This window comes from Myodes glareolus, chromosome 8, assembly GCF_982192425.1.
Source record: "Myodes glareolus chromosome 8, mMyoGla1.1, whole genome shotgun sequence".
Taxonomy (NCBI): Eukaryota; Metazoa; Chordata; class Mammalia; order Rodentia; family Cricetidae; genus Myodes; species Myodes glareolus.
In genome coordinates, this window is record NC_142033.1 from 62014908 (window position 1) to 62028533 (window position 13626).

A 13626-nucleotide genomic window follows, 5' to 3' on the forward strand; every position below is an offset into this window, starting at 1 on the left:
ATGGCGTCTGCCTGACTCTGCTCTCCTTCCCAGCATTCTGTTCTGTCTTCCTCGCCTACCTGAGGGCTGCCCTATCAAAAGGCCAAGTAGTATCTTTATTCAACCAATGAAAGCAACATAAATAAGAAGGGCCTCCTATACCACATCTTCTTATTAAAGCTAGGCATCGAATTCAGGTCCTCATGCTTGCACATCAAACACTGTTGACAAAGTCAACACCTGTCACACCTGTCCCACAGTCATTCAGTCCCAAAGAAACACACAGAGGTCTACATTAATCATAAACTGGTTGGCCTATTAGCTCAAGCTTCTTATTAACTATTACATCCTACATTAACCCATAATTCTTGTCTGTGTTAACCATGTGGCTTGATACCTTTATCAGTGAGGCATTCTCATCTTGCTTCCTCTGCATCTAGGTGACGACTGCAGACTGAGCCTTTCCTCGTTCCAGAATTCTCCTGTTCTGTTCACCCCACCTATACTTCCTGCCTGGCTACTGGCCAATCAGTATTTTATTAAACTAGTACAACTGAGAAAACTTTGCAGGATATAAGACCATTGTCCCACAGCACTTCCCTCCCTTTTTTTTCTCAAAACAAGAAGTCTAAATCGAATCTACTTTGTTTAGTTTTTTTCCGGATCATTATCCATAACAACTTGTAACCAACATTTTAAACATAGGCAGACATCCATAATCCAGTTTTTGGGAATGTGGGCATAGCTTTCTAGCTACTTCCTGCTGATTGGGGTCACTGATAATCTCATGGGGACCTAAAGAAAATTTAGAATTATGATCAAGTTCTGACTGGAATATTCTGTGAAGCTTGATCATCTCAGCCAGCAGTCTTGAGGCTGTTCTGGATGTAGAACTCAGACATATGGGTCATCCACTTTTATTGGAGATTTCTCAGGAGTACTTCCGTGATCAAACCTTATTTTTCTTAACCCAGAATTATTCCACAGCCTCTCATTTCCTGTGGAAACAAAAGTAAAACCTCTTGTCCAAAGTAACATACTTTTTGACTTAAATTTTAAGTCAAAGCATTTCAAAATATATATGTTGTATTAATCCAGTAATATTTGTAATCAAATGTCTTTTAGCAACTATTGCTCCTTCCTCAGCCATCAAACCATTCAAAAACAACACAATAACTGGGCAGTGGTAGTACATGCCTTTAATCCCAGCACTCAGGAGGCAGATGCAGGTGGATCTCTGTGAGTTCGAGGCCAGCCTGGTCTACAAGAGCTAGTTCCAGGATAGGCTCTAAAGCTATAGAGAAACAACCCTGTCTCGAAAAATCGAAAGAGAAAACAAGAACACAGTAACATAAATTATCCAGACTCTCTGTGTATATTCCATCTTTATGTGACTTTATTTTAAACTCTATATCTTTTATTTTTATTTTTTATTTTTGTTTTTTTGAGGCAAGGTTTCTCTGTATATCTTTGGCTGTACTGGAACTCACTCTGTAGACCAGGCTGTCCTTGAACTCACTGAGATCTGCCTGCCTCTGCCTCCCAAGTGCTGGAATTAAAAGTGTGTGCCAACTACTCAGTTTTTTTTTTAAAAAGGGATTTTATATTTTTTTCTTTTTCTCTCCCATGCCTACACATATTTTTAAACACACTGTAAATGATTTAGAGGTTTTCTTCGTCTGAATCTATCTTTACTATATATCTCTTTTTCTGACTATATGAGTCTTACTTGCTAAGCAAGATGGCAAGAATTAAAGCCGTGGCTTTGACGGTTGGATTCAGCACATTCCTTAGCTTTCTGAAAGTCTAGCCTCATGGCAGAGGTATTAGCCAGGACCATGTTTATTGCCACAACTCTATGGAGTTTCAACGTCCCTGCCACCACCAAAATGTATGTGGTTGGCTGTGCATCAACACTGTTTAAGTGTTTCATGGTGGGTCCTCTTAAAAGAGCTGCAAGGTTTTTGCAGTCAGCTAAAGCTGAGTCAGGAAATCTCTCTTAAATAAGACGCTCTTAAAACAGAGCCCACCTGAGAAAATGTTGCTACCAAGAAATCGTACTTACCTCTGTTCTTTTGTGTCTAGAAATCCTTCCCAAGCTCTCTCAGATTTTATGTGGATGCAGTTGTCCCCGTTGGCACCATTTATTGACAGAGGTTTCTGTCCCACCTGTCCCACTGTCATTCAGTCCCAAAGAAATGCACAGAGGTCTACATTAATCATAAACTGGTTGGCCTATTAGCTTAGGCTTCTTATTAAACCCTAATTTTTGTCTGTGTTAGCCATGTGGCTTGGAACCTTTATCAGTGAGGCATTCTCATCTTGCTTCCTTTGCATCTGGGTGATGACTGCAGACTGAGCCTTTCCTCGTCCCAGAAGTCTTCTGTTCTGGTCACCCCATCTATATTTCCTACCAGGCTACTGGTCAATCAGCATTTTATTAAATCAGTACAACTGACAAAACGTTGTAGAATATAAGACCATTGTGTCATAGCAAAACACATCACTAAAAGAGCTGCTCCTCAACCCTGAACCACGGAAGTTTTTTTTTTTCAAAAGTTAAATGAACCTTTTTTTATTTTAAGACATGCGTCTTAGAGAACTCTGCTTTTAACTGATTTTCTATGTTCACTGCTCTTTGAAAAGATTTCTATTAATTGTTATTACATTTATTCATTAGATTTGAGTATATATGTGATGGGGAGGGAGTTTGCATATGACATGGCACATGTATGGAGGTCAAGAGACAACATGTTGGAGTCAATTCTCTCCTTCCATCAGTGGGATCTGGTGACTGAACTGATGCCATTAGGCTTGGTGACAGGAGCCATTGTACACTGAGCCATCCACCCCACAAGTCCTCTATGTTCAATGATTCATAAAAATTTCTACCCAGCAGGCACACTATTACACCCACATAATTGGATTTGTGTAAAATTCCAACCCACTGTGAGCATACATGCATCTCAAGGTTTGCATTTCCATTTAGACAATGACTTTCCTGACAGTCACCTTTCATAATAGCATTGTGTTTCATAGGAGGTCTTACCGGTCTTTTGGTGGGTAAGTAGCATTGAGATCAGCACCTTCTCTGACTTTAACCCAAATGAATGAGACCATTCAACTAACTGGTTATTATGTCTTCTGTGATAGATTTCTAAAAGGAGGGAGGTACACTCTTAGTGGTATATTTGCTAGAGACTGCAGGAGCTGCTTAAACGGTGTTCTACAGACCTCTGTCTCTCACACAAGAAATTCCTACAGGTCCTACCAATCGCTTGTAAGGCAAGACTGTCAAACTCAGTCAAGCTCCTCCATCACGGGTAAAGCTACTTCTGGAAGACTTGCTTCAGGCATTCAGGATATAGCAATCTCAGAGAAAGGAATTTGCCCTGAAGAGATGAAACCTTCAGGAGTAGAATTCTGGGTGCTCTAATGACAGGACAATTAGCATCCTCAATTAGCAAGGTGGACCTTTCCAGGAGTGGTTAATATGTGGAGGTATTACCATAGGTACGCTGTCAAGTCCTCTGGTTTTATGAGATTTCTGTTCTGCAGAAGATCAAGCTGAGGCAGACGAGGAGCTTATATGAGATATTAGGAGGTTCTGGAACTCTAAGAGGGTCAGGGAGTCACATTTGGAAACTATTTAGCTGAGCACAGTATAACCCACTGTGAGTGGTTCTGACTATTTGTTCTGAGATTGGTTATAGAGAGAGATGAAGAAAGCTTCAGCGGTTGGAGAGATGGCTCCGTGATTAAGTTTATAATATCCTTGCAGAGGACACTAGTTTGGTTCCCATGACCCACGTAGGGTGGCTCACAACTGCCTGTCACTCCAGATCCAGGGCATATGACTCAGATACCCTCATCTGTTCTCCACTGGCATTAGCTTGGGCTTAGAAATTCACACTTACACACACACACACACACACACACAATTAAAAATAAAAACAACAACAAGAAGAAAGGTTTGGTTTTCTTCACCTTAGAAGTTTTTTCTTTTTCAGATAAGAACCTGTAACCTGGTGTTCAGCCCCCTTTTGCTTTAATTGTCTGTGAACCTGGCCTTCGAGTAAGGGCTAGCAGCATCTACTTTCTTCCAAGTATCACCTCCTCCTTCTTCTTCTTTTTTTCTTTTTCTTTTTTGCTTTTTGAGACAGGGTTTCTCTGTAGCTTTGGTGCCTGTCCCAGAACTAGCTCTTGTAGACAGAGATCCGCCTGCTTCTGCCTCCCAAATGCTGGAATTAAAGTCATGCGCCACCACTGCCCGGCGTATCACCTTCTTTATAGGGACAAATTTACAAAGCCAGGAGGAAAGTCCAAATGCATAAATTAAGTAGAAAGTACAGCCAGGCATGGTGGCACACATCTTTAATCCCAGTTCTCAGGACGCAGAGACAGGTGGATCTCTGTAAGTTCGAGGCCAGCATGATCTACAGAGTAAGTTCCAGAACAGCCAGGGCTGTATACAGAGAAACCCTGTCTTGAAAAATCTTAAATGTATATTTATATATCAAGCAATTAACACCTTCTGCACAAAAATAAAAACATTACAAATAAATAAAATTAAATATCTATAAATTAAATTAAATATAAATAAAATTGCCAGTGACTGCTAAATTCAACCTAGAAGATCCAAAATCAAGTGTTTGCTGTTTCCCTTAATAGGCTCCTGTCTTCTTAGGTCATCATCCATTGAATAAAAGAAAAAACAGCAGCAGCAGCAGCAATGCCACCAGCTACAGACAGTCCTGTTCTCTGTCTTACTGCTTCAGGGTCATTGATTGCGCTCTGCCTTAACAGCCTCCCAGAAAGAGAAGTAAGCACAAAAGGTAAATAGCAATCCCCAATGTAGGAATCTTCTAGAGCCTGACACTTGTACTAAAGTCTGAAAGCTGTTGAGACACAGGTAACAGAAACAAGCTAATGCCACTCTTACTGCTTCACACACACCCCCATCACATCCCGCTGGCTCATTCTCAACCACTCTTAGGAGCTGACTAAAGATCTGGACTTTGCTCATCTCTTTCAGAGACTGTGCTAAGAGTTCACGGGAAGGTTATGCGATCTCATTTGGGGAAGGGAGGAAGGGCTAAGAACACAAAGAAGTCCTGGAGGAGCCCACCGTGCAAAGCAGGCATGCTGACTTCCCACCTGTGGCATGTGAGTGATGGGGGTGTCACACAAGCTGCCTGTGACATGGTAGGTGGCTAAGTGTGGGGCACATAAGAGCAATATGAGCAAAAGAAACAAAGGACAGACTTGTTATTGAGGATGGGACACTTGGCAAAGTTCCCACTAAGCGCAGTAGATCCGATCTGTGAGAAAGAAGAGTCAAAATGGATGGCCAAGCTGGTCTAGTTTGCTTTCTGCTGCCGTGATAAACATCACGACCAAAAAGCAACTTGGGGATGAATGTATTTATTTCATTTTACAGTTCCAGTTAACAGTTCATCACTGAGGGAAGTCAGAGCAGTAAGCCGATGGAAGAACCCGGAGGCAAGAACCCTGGAGGCGCATTGCTTACCTGCTTGCTCTTTCCTTTCGTATATTCCTTTCTTTTTACCTACCTTTCTTCTTTCCTTCCTCCCCTCTTTTCTTTCTTCCTTTTTTCTCTTCTCTAAGACAGGATTTCTCTGTGTAGCCCTTGAAAGGACTCTAGACATCCCAGGCCTGGCAAACAAGCTTCTTGCAGACTTGTCCTTCTCCCCCATTCCCTCTGCCTTGCTAAAAACCATTAGATTGCATTCCTAAAGTTAGCCCCTAAGGTCTATTCCCTTATTTGGCCAATTGCTCCTCCTGAGGCTGACAACCAAGGTCCAGCTATCAGAGTATTGAACTCTCGTCATCAAAAGCCCCCCTTGGCTCACTTAATCAACTTGTCCAACTAAAATTAAACACCCCATCCTAACATGGGTTTTCCCTTTTACACTTCCATTTGCCTATGGGCCACATCTGTCTCCTCTCTATCCAGAGGCAGTCCTTTGTCCCTCTCTTCCTTGTTCCCTTCTCCTCCCTTGTCCTTCATCTCCTGTCTTTGTCTCTTATTCCCAGCCTTCTGTCCATCTGGGGCAAATAAATCTCCTTTGTGCTGAGAACTTGGTCTTGGGGTATCTTGAGCTGACTTTGAAATTCTCCACTGCCCTGACTGTCTGGGAACTCCCTCTATAGACCATGGTGAACTTAAACTGAGAGGTCCAGGTTCAGGGATACTTGTTCACATTGCATGAAGATGTATCTATGTCTCGCCTCACCTGCCTAAGGCATCTGGTTGTAACTGGAGGTTTCTCTTCTTCCTGCCAGTTCCAGAATCAACACTCGGAGGCTCATATTAATTATAAAAGTTTGACTGATGGGCCCGGCTTATTACTAACTCTTTTCAATGCACCTATTCCTATTATTCTATATTTTACCACAGGCTCATGGCTTGTTATCTCACATCTTCCTTCTCCAGTGACTGCTGGCATCTCCCAGACTCCACCTATTTTCCTTTATCTTTGCTTCTATTTCCCATCTGGCTCTTTTGTGCCTGGCTATTGGCCAAATCAGCTTCTTTATTAACCAATGGTAATAAACCACATTCATAGTATACAGAGAAGCATCTCACAACACCCGATTGCTTTAATAAGAGCTGAATGGTCAATAGGTAGACAGAGGAGAAGAGGCAGGACTTTCAAGGAGAAAGAGGAACTCAGGGTTAGAATCTGGTGAGGTAGGAGACGCCAGCAAGACACGGAAGGAGTCAGAAATACAGAATGAAGGAGAGGTAAAAAGCCATGTGACAGAACGCAGATTAATAGAAACTGGTTAATTTAAGTTATAAGAGCTGATTGAAAGAAAGGTTACACAAAGCTCAAGCTTATACACTTAATAATAAGTCTTCGAGTCATTATTTGAGGGCTGGTGGTCCAAAGAGTCTGACAAGCTTGCCCAACTATATAGGTCTGCCTGCCTCTGCCTACAAAGTGCACCACCACTGCCTGGCTATCAATCCTCTTTCTTACACAACTCTTGACTACTTGGCCAAAGATGACTGGGCCTTCCCAGATCAAACATTAATCAAGAAAATACCACACTGACATGCCTACAGGCCAACGCGATGGAAGGATTTTCTCAATAGAGGTTCTGCTCGTCCCAGGTAATCCGAGCTTGTGTCAAGTTGACAAACCGGCCGGCACACAAGGAGAAAAGGTGAAAAGGGATACTACAGGCAGGATTCCCAGAAGCCCACAGCTGCAGGTGTGCATACTAGACATGTGACCACCAAGAAAGCATAGGATGCCTGCAGGGAGAAGACGCTAGGAACATGGCCAGGGCCAACTCCAGAAGCTGTAGAGGATCATGGGAATTGTTCCAGCAGGAAGTGCTTTGTTAACATATTCTCCAAAGAGCAAATCTTCTGGGTAAGAAGCAAAGTAGGGAATGAAGAAGGCAGCAAGACCAGTTAGGAGACTTTTCAGGAGACTTGCAGCTTACTGTGCTCTCCGTGCGCACCGGGCACTGTTCCAGACTCTTAATCCTCACTGCGCTGTGTTAAAAGCTCTTGTGCACCTGTGTTGACAGGAGAACACCAAAGCTCAGAAGACCTCACTGCCAGGAGGCCAAATTGAGGACTATCGAGCAATGGATTAAAACTAGGCATCTGGCTCCTCGGTCTACAGATTTTCCTCTTCTATTTTTCCTGAAGCAGTCAAAGATGTGTTGTGGGGGCATAACAGGCGATAGGAACTCCCATGGAGAAAGGAAATGGAACTAACTGCACTTTTAAGGTTGTTGTAGTTCAAGCAAGAGATGAGATAACAAGTTCTAGTTTCCAAGGATCGCGGAAGGGATTAGAACCCGTGGCAAAGAAAGCAGCAGTGTCATGTCGCTTGACGCGTTCTAACTGTGTGAAGTGAGAGACATCCTTATGGAATTTCTAGAAATGCTTTCCCGGACCCCCAGTCTTGCCCTCCTTCCTCTCCATCATGAGATGCAGAGTATCAACCGTTTGCCGGATCAATGTCTGTTCTAACGCAAATGCCTGACAGAGATCTTCACACAGTGGCGACACTGAGTTCTCTTGTACTGGGTGGCTCTCATATTAAGCAAGAGACTTTGTGCTGAGTCAAAAGGTTAGTGAGACCTGAAAGAAATTGATGGAGGGGCTGGAGAGATGCTCAGCAGTTCACAGCACTTGCTGCTCTTGTAGGAGACTAGAATTCAGTTTGTAGAAACCACGACAGACAGCTCAGAACCACCTGTAACTCTAGTTCCAGGGGAATCCGATACCTTTTGGCCTCTGAGAGCACGTATGTTTGTGCGCACATGCACACACGCACACACACACACACACACACACACACACACACACACACACACACACACTGAAAGAGCATAAATAAAGAGGCTTCGTGAAACCCATAAAGATCCTGCCTGCTTAATTAAGCAAGGCAGTCCCCCACCACCCCAGACAAATCTCCACAGTGTCAGCAGATCAGGCTGGTCTTCCGCGGACTCAGTATCTACAGACTGTGTTAGTGCCATTCTCTAAGTCCTCCCACAGAGCACAAAAGCTGCAGGGAACAGAGAACCCTGAGAACGGTCACTAGTTCCCGCAGCAGCCAGCTCTTCTTTCCAAAGTGTTGTCCTAAGGATCTACTCCTCCGCCCTTGTCCCGCCCCATCTTCATTCCTAGCTGTTCTTATTATAAATAGAGGCACGATTTTAAAATGTTCAAGAATGTATTATTTGAACAGACAACAGTGCACTGATTTGGAAGTACAAAACCAGAAGAGGCTTGGGGCTCCATCAGAGAAGCCCAGGAGACAAGCTTCTACAGAGGAAGCTGGAGTTAAATAACGAGTCTGATTGGTTGCAATCCCACAGCCCTACTTTGTCCATCCAAATGCAGAGTCCTGGGTTGTTAAGAATTTGTCAGGCGGCTATTTCAGACTGAGGGAGTTTACATTCAGTTTCTCCCTACCATAAGCATTTACAAACAAACAGGCACGAGCTGTGGTCATGTTTTCTATCTTAGCAAGTTTATTTTCAAGGTAGAACCGGCTTCATTAGCTAGGGAAATTTCCGGGTCTGGTCTCCATTTCAGTTTGCTTAAGCAAGTCTCCACTCTGCTATACCCTCGGACAGCTGAAAGAGGAACAACCAAATACATCAATGTTACTCTTAGTCATCGCCTTGGAAGATCTCACCAGTCACTGGGGGTCATGTAGGCATTATCACACTGGGACAGAGGATGTTGTCACTATCATTAACAGTGATTGATCTCGAGCTTTTGATCCTGGTGACCTTAATTTGGTCATTGGGTGAATGTCACTGTTGGCAAGGTTTTGAAACCTCAGAGAAGATGTCATAATGACAGGCAGAATAATCCGTAAGGACTGAAAAACTAAATCCCTGGAGAAGAAATTCCCAGACCCAAGATATAAACAAGTCCCCGGAAGCAGTGTCTCCTGGTAGATGAAAATCTTAAATCAAATTTTAAGATACTTAACACTCTTAACAGTCCCTGACTTGTGAACACATACCCAACTCTTTCCACCTCCCGGGAGTACCTGGTATCTAAAGCTCACCTGTCTTGCAAGTGTGTGTGTATGTGTGTGTGTGTGTGTGTGTGTGTGTGTGTGTAAGGTTGAAGGTCACATTGGAAAAGTTTGAAGAGAAGCACTGACTTCGCTGAAGCTGGTTTTCTACAGTCTTAGAGACATTTTCAGACGTCTCTTCTGATCCAGGAACACCTTCAGGAAGAACCAGCCCTCTGACGGGCAAGGAAAACAGGAAAACCCAGAGCTACGTCTAGCTGAAGGGTTGGCGCTGCCTGGGATTTATGGACAACCGATCCTGAATCAATGATTTTGTTATTGAAAGTGCCATCTGAAACTGCACCTGACCATGAGCAGGAACCAGTCCTGATCCATGGCACCTGTGCTGATCTGCGAGAAATCCTTGGACAAGGTTGAACAGTTTTGAAAATAAAATCCCTTACCTTTTAAGTATAAAGCTAACTTTTCAGGTTCTAGATTAAGGCAAATCTGGGATTCGTTGACCTCAATTTCCCTAAGAATTAAGGAGCAAGCAGAACTTCTAACTTCTGAATCCAGGTAGGGTTTGTTTTAGGGTTTAGGATGGAGAAGAGTTACTTTGGGAACATTTATCTGGATATCAACACAAAACACAGCTCAAGCTCCAAAGGGAAGAAGAGAGAATTTATTCTGAAACACATATGAGTGACCATGACACAAGAGCTAAGATAGAAGCAGTTACATTAAGTTTTTCATAGTCACAGAACAACAACAATGAAAACCCAAATTTATCAATCATTAAATTTACAGAATACATAGGTGGGACATGACGTAGGTGGATTACAGCAAAGCAAGGGAATCTCTGTTCTAAGTGTCAAATGTTACCTGTCTTAGCTTTGGGGTTGGTGGAAGCTAACAGTCTAAGTTACCACATTGCAGAGCTTCTACCTGATGTCCAAAGGATGTTAGGCCAGATACAAAGGTCGGTAATAAATGGTTATTAAGAGAACTAAGGCTAGAGAGTTGATTCCTCAGGTGAAGATGATTCTTGTCAAAACTGAGGACCTAAGGTCAATTCTTGGGACCCACAAAGAAGAAAGAGGGAGTTAATTTGGGGGATAATTATTGGCAGCCTTCCAATTCCCCCATTACAGGACTGTTTCTAGTCAATCTACCAGCCTATCAGAATCTTCAGCATAGGTGTGACTTTTTCTAGACATGTCAGTTCACACTGATGGTAGTTACAGGCAAAGAAGGGTTTTGTGTAGTTGTACTGGGAACACCAAATTCCAATACTTTGAATGCATTGTTGAAGAATAACAGATTCGCATGAGATGTTCCGAGCTTGATCAGTAAGAAAACAGAAAGTGGTGTCTGTAGTTTCTTTAGAGGTGGTGAGGAAGTAGAGTTGGGGAAATCTGATTAGCTGGCCTTTGGGGTGGTGTCCATCCCCTGTTGGAGAACCTGATATATTTTTACAGCTGTGCCCAACCAATAAGAGTTGATAGTCCAATAGGAGTCTGGTTCTCCACATCTGTATGGGCAGAAGCCCAGCATTCTTCTTGATTAGTGTCTCTCTTTCTCTCTCTCTCTCTCTCTCTCTCTCTCTCTCTCTCTCTCTCTCTCATACACACACACACACACACACACACACACACACACACACACCACACACCACTTTTTAAAGTGTCCATTAAGCACTATTTGTAACCACTGTTAGAAAAGCCTACAAAAATGGAAAGTGTGATGAAAACAACTTGTAAAAAAGGTAATAGGAGATACTACCCATGAGTGAATGCCCACTATGAATTCAAATCATAGTTTGAGTGTGGTGCGGCCCTCTGAGAAAGGGTCTGAAGCTGAGAAATCTTGTAGTGCTGCTTCACCCCTGAGCTCCAGTCTAAGCAGGTCTGTAAAAGAGTAATAAAGGATTATGGTAGAAAAAAAAGACAGTATTCTGGAAAAAGAGAACCCAGATGTCTCAAGAAAAGAGCAGTCAGGGGGAATGACAAGAACAACAGAGATGAGAAGAGGCACAGATAAGGCACCACACCCCCAAACCTCATCACTGCCACATGCAGTCCTCACTACCCTCCTACGCTGGTGTTGACAGAGGTTCTGTCCTGCCCGATCTCACAGCTGTTCAGTCCCAAAGAAACATAGGTCTACATTAATTAATTATAAACTGGTTGGCCTATTAGCTCAGGCTTCTTATTAACTCTTACATCTAAAATTAGCCCATAATTCTTGTTTGTGTTAGCCACATGTCTTGGTACCTTTTATCAGTGAGGCATTCTCATCTTGCTTCCTCCATGTCTGGGTATCAACTGCAGACTGACCCTTTCTTCTTCCCAGAATTCTCCTGTTTTCCTCACCCCACCTCTACTTCTTGCCTGGTTGCCCTGCCTATACTTCCAGCCTGGCTACTAGTCAATCAGCATTTTATTAAAACAATGAAAGTGACAGAGTACAAGACCATTGTCCCATAGCATACTAGTATTTGTATTAGTTAGAAACATATTTAGACAGAATTTGTGATACAAGGGAAACCCTTTGGCGGATGGTCACGTGGCACGACACTATAGGGAGCCATGCCTCTGTATCCTCTTGCATTCTGGGTCCTCTGGTTGAGTCTGTAGACACTAGAAAGGTTCAGTGTCTTGGGGAATAGATGGCTAGAGCAGCCTTGGCTCCTTAAGAGGAGACTATCATCATGTGGCTGTAACCCAAAAGCAGAGGGTTTCACAACCAACCTTCTTGGGCCTATACTCCAAGCAAGGCAACCTGGAGACAGACACAGAGATGGAAGGGGCTGTGAGAAAACCGTGTAAGTACTACAAGCGAAGAGCAAAGCCAGTTCCCAGTCGTAGCAGACAGTGTGTTCCAGCAACCAGTGGAAGCCCTGTCAGACAGGGAAAGAGTCATTGAGAAGGAAGCAGGTCTCTTTCCCTCCTCTCCATAAGGAGACTTCGGAGCTCATATGGAAGTGGCTTGACTTAGAGATCATGTTAACAGTGTTTACTGTACACTTCACTTTGGGGATTAAAATGACATCTGGTATCTCTGATGATGTTTCTACCTCACTGGACATACTTCAATCAAAGTATCAAGGCTTGATACAGGTAAGCAAAAACAGCTGTCTCCAGGTTGCCTGGACTCTTCCAGACTCTTGATGTCCCCTTCCTGTCCCCTATATAGCATGTGAACAAGAGAAGAAAGAGAAGCTGTGTCTGTGGAAACAGCCTGGCCGACAGAACTGCAGTACTGTAGGGAGACTGCAGTGTTACAGGTCCACATGCTGATTGTCCTGTCTTGGGCTATTCTTAACTCCCCCACCCCATATAGGCATCTCCTATCCACCTCTGTGTCAGAGCTGACATTCTGTGACTAATAAAAGGCCGTGGAAATCTCGTACTTTAGCAGACCCCTTGCAGTGACCAACACAAAAACAACCATGTCGTCAGATGCTATCAGATGACCTAGAGAAGCTTCCCCCATCTTGCTGTAACCCTCTCTGATGTATCCACCAATGTATTTGAATTGCCTTGCTTTATGACTTTCTTTGTTTTATAAACTACAAAACTTCACAAAACGACATTGGAACGTGGAATTTGGGGGTAACCTAAATCTGTGTCCCAGGTCACAGTCACTCATAATGGCACCAGAATAAACTACCTTATTCCCTTTAAGAAGAGAAATGAGAGCTGTGGGTGTTGTTTTGTTTTGGTTGGGAATTTGTTGTTCTTTTATTTTTGCATTGATTAGTGCCAACGCTAGAACCCAGAAACAGTGGCAAGCTGGGACTGAGGTTACCTCAGAGCCAGCAAAAACAGAGGCCTGGGGACTTGTCAGGGAAGAATTTAGATGGTGGCAGGTCAGTCAGTTCACTTTTTAAAAAAATCCTCATGCCAGGAACTCAGGTTGGCAGAAGTCAAGCCAGCCTGATAGACTCAAGATCAGCCAACAGAATTGTCCTGCCCTTTGTCCTGCAGGCAAAATGACAAGAACAAGAACAGTGTCAGAACAGGATGGAAGGGGGATGCAAGCTGGAATTACAAAGGGACTCAAAGAGAATGCCCTTCCTTCAGTGTCCTGGAGATTCGGCCACTGGTCTTGACTGCCA

The 13626-nt window shown here is 43.4% G+C and overlaps 1 long non-coding RNA gene across 1 annotated transcript; it reads right to left on the reverse strand.

Annotated features, from left to right (window-relative positions):
• Positions 1 to 8986: 8986 nt before the first annotated feature.
• On the reverse strand, positions 8987 to 11417 carry LOC125387552 (uncharacterized). Its single transcript, XR_007227899.3, has 2 exons — positions 11289 to 11417; positions 8987 to 9111 (listed from the first exon to the last, which is right to left on the reverse strand). It is a non-coding gene; the product is annotated as an uncharacterized LOC125387552 (long non-coding RNA).
• Positions 11418 to 13626: the final 2209 nt, after the last annotated feature.